Source organism: Euprymna scolopes, chromosome 4 (assembly GCF_053919585.1).
Source record: "Euprymna scolopes isolate OS-2025 chromosome 4, ASM5391958v1, whole genome shotgun sequence".
In the NCBI taxonomy this organism is placed as follows: Eukaryota; Metazoa; Mollusca; class Cephalopoda; order Sepiida; family Sepiolidae; genus Euprymna; species Euprymna scolopes.
In genome coordinates, this window is record NC_136485.1 from 175,867,415 (window position 1) to 175,877,375 (window position 9,961).

The following is a 9,961-nucleotide window of genomic DNA, read 5'->3' on the forward strand; positions in this document are numbered from 1 at the left end:
CATTTTTTGTGACGTCACACTGCTTTTGACGGCTACCGTTCTGCTCCCTTTATAATAATGATATCGATTTTGAAGTAATACATCTCTTTATTGATTATAACTACCCGGTGACACATTTTTTTCTTGATTATTTTTTCGTCCTCTATGTATCTCACATCAAACGGGATTTCCACAATCAGAGTTCCTTCCAGGAACTTTCATCCATGGAATACGTTACCATAAGACAGCTTCCATTTAGACTACAACATAGCAATCCCCAAATCAATATTCAACAAATACTTGTCATAAACAATTCTCATGATTCTTCAAACTTTCTTCATTTCATTCATTTTTAATCCTCTCGTAATATTCTTCCTCATTCAACTGACAATCAATCTCATTAACCCTTATACTTGAGTGGCTTTTAACCTTGAGCATTGGCGACTCATTAGTCAAATAATAAAAGTTAAGACCGAACTTAAACAAAAGGACGACATAGCATCTAATTGAGATGTGCGGACATATTTTTTCTGCTCTTTATCACCCATGTTGCCAGTTCGACATGAGGGGGTTTGAGAAATAATTTCTCACCCAGTCTAAGCCCCTGGCAGACAAGAAACCACAAAGAAATACAACAAGTTACCTTAAAATAGTCTTCTGATTTATTCGGTGAACAAGTGTTGCAAAACAAATTTATGCCTCGCTTTGCTAGCCAAAGGGTACCGGTATAAAATATCTTTCGATATGATAGTTCATTCTTCGTAAGTTCTCTTCACTGGTCTGGAACTGAAAGGTCAACAGGTTCTGGTTCAGGCTGGAAGCTGTAACGAATAATTTCATTCTCTCTGGGTTGAGAATGTAGTTATCGGTAAATGATCATAATTGGAGAAAGACTCCAGACTGGAGCTCACAATGGTCGTATCTCCAGAACAGACAGGGAGGAAGTTTTTAGATGAAAATATCTCGTCAACAAGACGAGTGTGTAATAATCATTATTACATCCATTGCCTTAACTTAGGTGTAAGTCTTACGAGACTGAAAAAGATAATATTCGCCCTTTCATGGGCTGTGGTATTAGTCCCTCGTGGGACAAAATATGAGTCTCAAGATTCTCAATTGAAGAGAAAGTTATATGAGTTCCTTCCTTATGCCGACTCTGACTGGAACTCGAAGAGAAACAGGTTCAAAAGCCTGCCAAACTCTCTAGAGTGTGGGCATTAAAATTAACCAATAGGAATGTTCCTTATAAAACAATATACAGCATGAATTAGCCAATCAAGCGACCTGATGCATTTGCAGAATTTCTAACAGGAGTTACTATTTGGGATCATGTCTACAGAGGACTATGTGGGGAGTTGAGGGCTATGTGGGGAGTTGAGGGCTATGTGGGGAGTTGAGCTGTGAGATATCAGTTGACATTACACATTAACTTTTGCTTAGCTAGAAACAGGGAGGAATTTCAAAGTTTAACAGCCAGCGAGAAAAAATTACAAGGTAACTAAAAATGTTCTGTATTTGAAGGAAAAAAAGAAAACGCTTCATGTTATGTGTAAATTATGTTTAGTCTTCAAAGTTTCGGACACAAATAAGTCCGTGAGGGCTTGGCACAAATTTGCTTGATTGGTGAAGGATTTCTTGCTTCTTGTTTCTCAACTGTGCTTACAAGTAGAAATTAAAATGTAATGTACACAAGCATCTCGCAACACTTAGGATGCCCTTAATCACAGTGGCTCCTTACTGTTACAGGAAAAAGGGCTGTCTCCTTTTCCTGTAAGTAAGAAGAACATTAGATAAGTGGAAAATGAGATTAGGATAGACCGAGATTCGAACTTTGTAAGCAAAGTTCAGAGATAGATTCAGAAAATAGAATGTTAGAATTTCGTATTGTTTAATTTCATATAAAATAGTTTAGATATTGTTTTTTTTGTAAAAAGAATTTTATTCTTCATTTTTTTATGGAAATTGAATTAAAAAGGTCAGCTAAAAAAATAATGAACAATGCAATTTAAAAACATATTGAAAAATAGGTTAAAAAATAGGTTAGTGAGAATTCTTTGTTGCAGAAGTGTGTGTGGAGAATGTGTCAGCCACGTGAGTTCATCACGTTTTGAACCACATATATGACGTCATAACAGAAAGGGAATTTCTCAATATAGGAGCCAGGATTAGTCAGAGAGATCAGAGGAGTCGAATCCGGATTAAAAAACACCAGCAGAGTCAGTTGGGCAGAGTTGACATGATCATAGGAGGGTCCCTTTAGAAGCGAAGGGAGAACGGTTTAATCATGTAGTACGACTTTTAATTCCTTGACGTCATCATCGACACACAACAAATAAAATGACTATGACCTGTGCTTACAAGTGGAAATTAAAATGTAATGTAAACAAGCATTTTACTACACAACTCCCCACTTAGGATGTCCTCTATAAATCTTGTCCCTAATTACAGTAGCTCCTTGCATCTGAGTGCAGTATGCTCATTGTGTTGAGCAAAATTAAAACATTTAGATTCTATAATGACCTTGAGTTTCGACATTGAAGGAAAATGTAGTAGTCAAAAAAACCCAATCAGGAACACAGATAAGAAATAGTCGCCCACCTCTAGAAGAGAGGGATTTCTTGGCTGTAATAGTCGTAGAGGAAAAAGGAGCAGAAAAAAAACAAACAAAAAAAACTTGCTTCTCGCAGACACGTTATTCGTCACAAAGAATAATCTAATCACCAGAACCACCTGCACACAATCTGTCGGACACACCTCATTGCTTTCTAGTGTTCTGCCTTTATAGCGTCCGAGAATTGCCCATTTGCATAATCATGTGAGAGTAGACCTGATTCTACAAGAATTGCATGAGGTCAACGCTAATAAAAACCCATGGACGCCATCTTGGACTCTCTTCCGCTTAGCCTGAAACACAACAGACGTATCCGAGGTAAGCTCTCTATTTCCTCTCATTTCGGTTATTGCTAATTCTGCTACACTCCCCCCTGATCTCATGATCACAAATAGGGCAGGGGAGCAGTCGTTTTTGTCGGGTACTTCTTTGAAGAACCGGAGACAGCACTTCCTCCTTGCCATCTTCCTCACTACCACTGTTATTGCCACCAGTCTGTTCCATAGGCGGTGTTTCACAATCAGGGCAGGGGGGCAGTATCCGTCTTTGTCGGGTACTCCTTCGTAAAGGCAAGACAGGTGGTCCCTATTCCGCCTCTTCGGTCTGTGCATTATATGGCTCAAAATCCTCTCCGTCATCCTGCATCATTTCAGAAGATATCGTACCGTCTTCCTCTTCCTCCGATGTAACAACATAATGGCAAGGGCGCAGATCTTTCACGTGGCGAGGCACACCACCCAACAATATCGATTGAGGGCTGATTACCTTGGTCACCTCACCCTTGCCGAACCTCATGGTACATCGATTTTGCGGTCTTTAACCCACACGCGATCTCCAACCTGGTAAGAGCTGTTCTTGGGACCTGGGGACGCAGTTGCGAGATTGGTCTCCTTTACTCAAACTTTGTATCGATAAATTCTGTTGGCAGGTGCAATGAAGGGAGATGTGTCGTCTCTTGGTGTGATGTTATACCAGTAGACAGCCTCCTGTATGGGACAGCGCATTCTAGCCGCTATTTGTTTCACTGTATGGTGACATTGCTTCGCTATGCTATTCCCGGCTGGAGCATATGCACAACGGAATCGCAAGTGAACCCATTTATGTGCAAATGTTTGGAACGCGTTGCTGCAGAAAGCCATGTCATTGTCTAAAAGGAGTTCATGTGGCGAGCCACGCTTGAGGAATACTGCCTCCAACTGATGAATCACGCTTGCCGAGTCCTGCCTCGCAATGGACCACAGTCTGTTAAAGTTAAAAAATGGAAGGTGCCATAATGCGTGATATCCATTCCAATTCTCTGCCAATTCTCGTTAACTTCCAGCTTTCTGTTTTCCCACCTGACTGGCTCTGGGTCAATCGACTGACATTCTTCACATTTCCGTGTGACCGTTTTAATGGTTGCTTTTGTCGTAGGTGGGCAACTTCTCCTGACAAAGTAGGTAGTCCGTCGCACCCCCGGATGTCCACTACCTTTGTGAATAGCCATGATTTGACTCTCATCCAGCTCATCTGTGTAAACCGCTCCTATCTTTTTCTTTTTAATTGCCTCAAACCACTGCTGTGGTACTCGTGTCAATCGGTCAGCAATGTTTCGTGCTGATGGAAGCAGTGTCACGTTCACTGTCAGGAGCTCCTTGAGAGTGCTTAGTCCCCTCCTAATAAGCATCTCACTTGCTGCTTTGGTGCGTACTCGCACCTTTCCAGTTAGCGTGTCCAAGACCCAATGGTATACGCAGACAGAATCTGTCTTTATGTATAGCACCTTGCTCTACCACTGAAGAGCCAAATTGATGTCTTTCAATACGGCGTCCATTTCGGCTAAGTTGATATATTGAGAGTCATCTTCAGGTCGCAGCCAACATGCATCTTCCAACACAGTTTCATGCATAGAATACATGCTGAAGACAAACTCCGAGCGGAAAAAGAAGAGAGGGCGGAACAGATCAATTGCCAAGAGGACTGAAAGGAGAATGAAAAGGACTGTGACACGGCTTTTGACATCTGGAGGAAACTTACAGCAAGAAAAGTGAAGGAGAAATGTGAATTAGATGTAAACGCCGAACAGTACAAAGAACGCTGTATAGGATTGGTTTGAAGTATGCAAGGATAAGAAAAAAATTACACTTACAAAGAAACACAAAGGAGCAAGACTGGAGAGTGCGAAAAGGTGGTTAACAAAGCATGTTGACTTTAAGAAGGTTATATTTCCTGATGAGAAGCGTTTCAAGTTTGATGGGCCCGAAGGATGCTGCACTTAGTCGAGAAGGGGCGAGCCTGTTGTACGGAATAAATGACAGATGGGAGAAGGAGGAGGAGGAGGAGGAGGAGGAGGAGGAGTTATGGTTTGAAGTATGATCTTTGCTAATGGAAATATATGATTGGAGTGGCTTAAAGGACGACAGAACAGCGAAAACTACAAACAGTTGCTGGACGAGAAAGCCCTACCAAGGGTAAGAAGAGAGATGGGGAATGATTTCGTTCTACAGCAAGACAATTGCAGCATCCATGTGTCAAAACTCATAAAAGAATGGATGGCTAACGTAAATATGACTACTTTAGAATGGCCTGCAAAAAGCCTAGACCTAAATTTAATGGAAAATGTTTCGGAAATGCTTGGCAACTTGTCTATAATGGACCTAAAATAACGAAAGATGCTCAACTATGGGAACGACTATTAGATGCCAAAAAAAAAAAATTAATAGAAACACGTAGAGCTGTTATTTTGCATATGTTTGATCATTTTGAATAGAGATTGATAAAACTTATTGAGAAGAAAGGTGATATTACAGACTATTAACAGTTTTTTAACGATGTCAGAAAAACTAATGTCGCGTGTGTTTTGTAAAAAATGACGAAAATTAAATATTTTTCTTTACCTAATCGATTTTCTTCCATTTTTATTACAGGTATTGTCTTTATATGTTTATGCTATTCTATTGAAGGAATTTCGTCAGTCTATGGTACTCAGAAAGCCGAATAGTAAAGTGTCCGAAAAATATTGTACTTGTAAACTAGTATTTGTGCCCTCTGTGATCGCCAAGATGACACAGCCAGAATAGAAGATAAAGGCAACCACGGCAAACACAGCAGTTGGAGCCGGCGATTTTTTGAGGGATAGTATGGTTCTACATTAGTATGAGAATTTCTACTTGAGTGAAATGCTCGTCTTGAAATGGCTATAGGTAAGGGGAAAACAGTGATAAACCTGTAGTTCTAGAAAAAAAAATCTGGATTAGAAAGCTGTGTTAAAGGCTGCACCAATTGCTACATATAGCTCCCGGTAGTCCATCACCGGGCGCACTTTGGCTTTGTTCGGCTGTATCACAGCCATCAGAGGAATTAGGCCTTTGGGGGGTTCCCAATTTATCCTCTGGGTACGACACGAGCTAACCGTTATCTATCCAGGTGTGGAGCTCCTGCATGTATTCTTCACGGATTTCTGCCAGCACTGGGTATTCTGACACTCGATTCCTTTCAGGAGGGTGGTCCTCAGACCACTTCCACGATGCAGTCCATGTTCGGTTTTGATGGTCAAAGGTGGCGGTGAAATCTGGTTCATTAATAGAAATGGCTGCGCATTTAATATTTTTCCTGCCGTCCAGCTGCATTGGTCCTGTAGGCTCAACAACGACACCTCCCAGAGCTTTTATGGTATTGATCCCTAGAAGTAAGTCAAACCCCAGCGATTTGCCATGCACCACCAACACATCGATTCTGGCAGACACACCTTCATCAGTGGATACAGAGACCGCTCCAACACTGCAGCATGCATGGGATATTCCACCAATTGTTTTAACACTCACGTTCGTTTTTCTTCAAGACCGGCACTGGTCTGCATGTAGAATCGTCCTAGAGCATCCGGTATTAATAAGCACCAAACATCGCGTCCCGTCAACATGAATGCTTATCACCGGGAGCGTTGTGTTCGCATCTTGATGAGGAAGGAGACTGGCGCTTATGTGTCTTTCCCTTGCTCGTTTCCCGAGCAGTTCCGAGCCCAGTGTCCACTCTCACCACACCAGTAACACAGTGTTCCACATTTTCGACAGTCCCTTTCAAGGTGGCCTTTAACGTTGCATTTGAAACAGGTCACACTAACAGGAATATTCTGGGCCCTGTTTTTGGGTGAGCGTGTGGCTGCAACCACCTCCTGATTTTGTTCCCCAGTCGTCATCAAAATTCTCGCTCTAGACATTAGCTCCCCCATGGTCAGGGCTTCGATGCTCGGCACCTGTTGAAGAGCAATTGAGATAGCGTCAGGGAACCCAGTGACGAAAGTCAATTTTGTGAGTCTCTCTAAGCCATCTCCTGTGAGTCCAGCCAATCCAACCAACTGCCTTGTTAGCATAAACATTCACACATTCACCAGCCCATCTAAACATAGTTATTTTTTTGTATGCTGCAAATGCGTTGTCGGTAAATGACTCTTTTAATTGGGCCTCAATCTGGTCTATCTTCTTTTGATCATCCTCCATTTCCATGTAGAGGGCCAGTGCATCACCTTCCAGATATAAAGGTAGCAGACTCTCTAAATCATCCACCTGCTGAAGTGGTGCGACAAGTCTCACTTTTTTCAGCCACGCTACAACGTCTCCCTCGCCAGAGAATGGCTTGATAACATCACTGCTTATCCGCACCTTCGCCATAGTCGGGCCAAATAGCTTGAAGGAAAATGTAGTAGGCAAAAAAAAACAATCAGGAACACAGATAGGAAATAGTCAGTATCGTCCACCTCTAGAAGAGAGGGAATTTCTTGGCTGTAATAGTCGTAGAGAAAAAAGGAACAGGAAAAAAAACAAACAAAAAAAAAACTCGCTTCTCGCAAACACATGGTTCGTCACAAAGAACAATCCAATCCCCAGAACCACCTACACACAATCTGCCAGACACACCTCATTGCTTTCCAGCGTCCTGCCTTTATAGTGGCCGGGAATTGTCCATTTGCATAATCGCATGAGAGTAGATCCGATTCTACGAGAATTACATCAGGTCAACGCTAATAAAGACCCATGGGCGCCATCTTGGAACTCTCTCTTCTGCTCAGCCTGAAACACAATAGACGTATCCGAGGTAAGCTCTCTATTTCCCCTCATTTCGGTTATTGCTAATTCTGTTACAACAAACAAAATGACTATGACCTTTTTTGCTACAACTATTTTTTTCTTCTGTTAGGAGTCATTTTACCAGTGAGGGACAAAAATATCAGATGGTGACAATTCAGCACCAAATTCTCATCCAAAGAATTCTTTATAATTTTTATTTATGGAAATCGTTCCAGACAAGTTACTCGATGTAAGGAGATAAAAAATTACTTCAAAGTATCAAACTGTCACGTGACTAAAATCAACAAATCAAAATTATTACTTCGAAGCAAAAAAAAACAAACTATCCAACGATTAGTGTCAGATGGATAAATTCCAACTCAGAACACAGCAATTGTACCCCCTTTGTCAGAGACATCATTCATGAAATGTGAGGATTAAAGGAGAAAATAAAGATAGCGAGAGTTACGTCCAGATGTTTACGTTTTCAAACTGTCACGTGACTGAAATCAACAAATCAAAAGATAATTCGAAGGCAACCATTTAAAAATTGAACATGTATCCACGGGGACAAAAATATCAGATGGTGACAATTCAGCACCAAATTCTCATCCAAAGAATTCTTTATAATTTTTATTTATGGAAATCGTCCCAGACAAGTTACTCGATGTAAGGAGATAAAAAATTACTTCAAAGTATCAAACTGTCACGTGACTGAAATCAACAAATCAAAATTCGAAGGCAACCATTTGAAACTGAGTAAAAATACTATGTCTGCTTAGAATATTTCTATTAACAATTTTATAGAAAATTTAAACCTGTTAAAGAAGAAAGTTTTAATTCCAAACTCTGGCCCCTTTCGAAGTAATCTCATCTGGTTGCAATCCACTTGTTGTACCGTTGTTGCATTGGGGTTATATTAGAAGATGACGTATGTTATATTTGTTGTTGCTCGTTCATATTGGAGACATAGACAGGGTATATATAAAGAGGGACAGGGCACATGTAATACACATTGAGAGGGGATGGATAGAAGAGATAGATAGAGGAGAGATTGACATTTTTACAGTTTGACAGTTCTTGGAGTGTTTCTATAAACATTATCTTTCTTTAACACATATATTTTTGAGATGATGATTCTCAGTCTTTTATCATAATGAAGGAACATTCATTATTTCTCGATACTGAGAAGGAGGCACATTCTTAAGATGACAGAGACATATTCTTAGATGAGTTTATACACAAAGTTCTTATAATACAATAATTCACAATACCTTTGTTGTTGAATGACGACAGTTACAAAAATATGATGATGTTCGTTTATTCCATTCGACCGGCCAATGGCTTCGCACCAAGGAATTCAAAGTTTATACATTATTTCCTTCTTCTAACCTTCACTTCCAAGGCGGATGTCAGCTCTGTCTGTCCGACCCTGTCCCGGCACTGACTTCTCTCTGACTGACTCCTAAAGCTCTCACTATATTGAGAACTCATCCCTTACTCATGACGTCATTGCATGACCAAACAATGTACATTCACTCCCGTGGCCTGACATGCCTCACATTGCCTAAAACATGCCCAAAACACGTGCATCGACCACACATGCTTGCAAAGAAAAATTCTCTAACCTCATTTCCGACTAACCTATTTTACAAATATGTTTATCATTTTCGTTTCAAATTCCTTATTTTAATTTCATTTCATTTTCATAAACAGAATTGAATCATCAAATTCCTTTTTCAATAACATTACTAACACGCATTCCTTTTCAATAACATATCTGTATTATTTATTTTGAATTTATAATCGGAATTCTTAATTCCAAACCTAGCTTCCCAGGTTCGAATTTTACGCTATCCTATCTCATTTTTACTTACTTACAAGAACAGGCGACTGTTCCTTAACATCCCTTCTATCCTTATTTTCAAAAAATGTATGCATTTTTAAATTCTAGTACATTTTTTCTTTATCTACACAACCACACGGCTAAGAAAGATCAGACTAAAACAAAACTCCTTTAGTCAGCCCTTTCCAACTGACTTCACAATTATTATTATTTATTTTTTTTTAAATTAGATAAGACCCTCTCTGATCTTCTTGGCATTTACTTTTTGGGTGTAGGGTATTCATCCCCTGATCCACCTCAACTGCTTTATCCAGCCACCCTTACGCCATAAACTAGAGGTCTCACTTTACCTCTTCGAAATTGATGACTCCTTTCGCCCAAAAGTGCCCTGATCGTATCCTTTGCTCGGTTGTTCTATTAAGTATGGCTTTGTTTTCATTTTGTAACTATCTTACCTTTTCCGGGACATCTCAAAGCTCATAA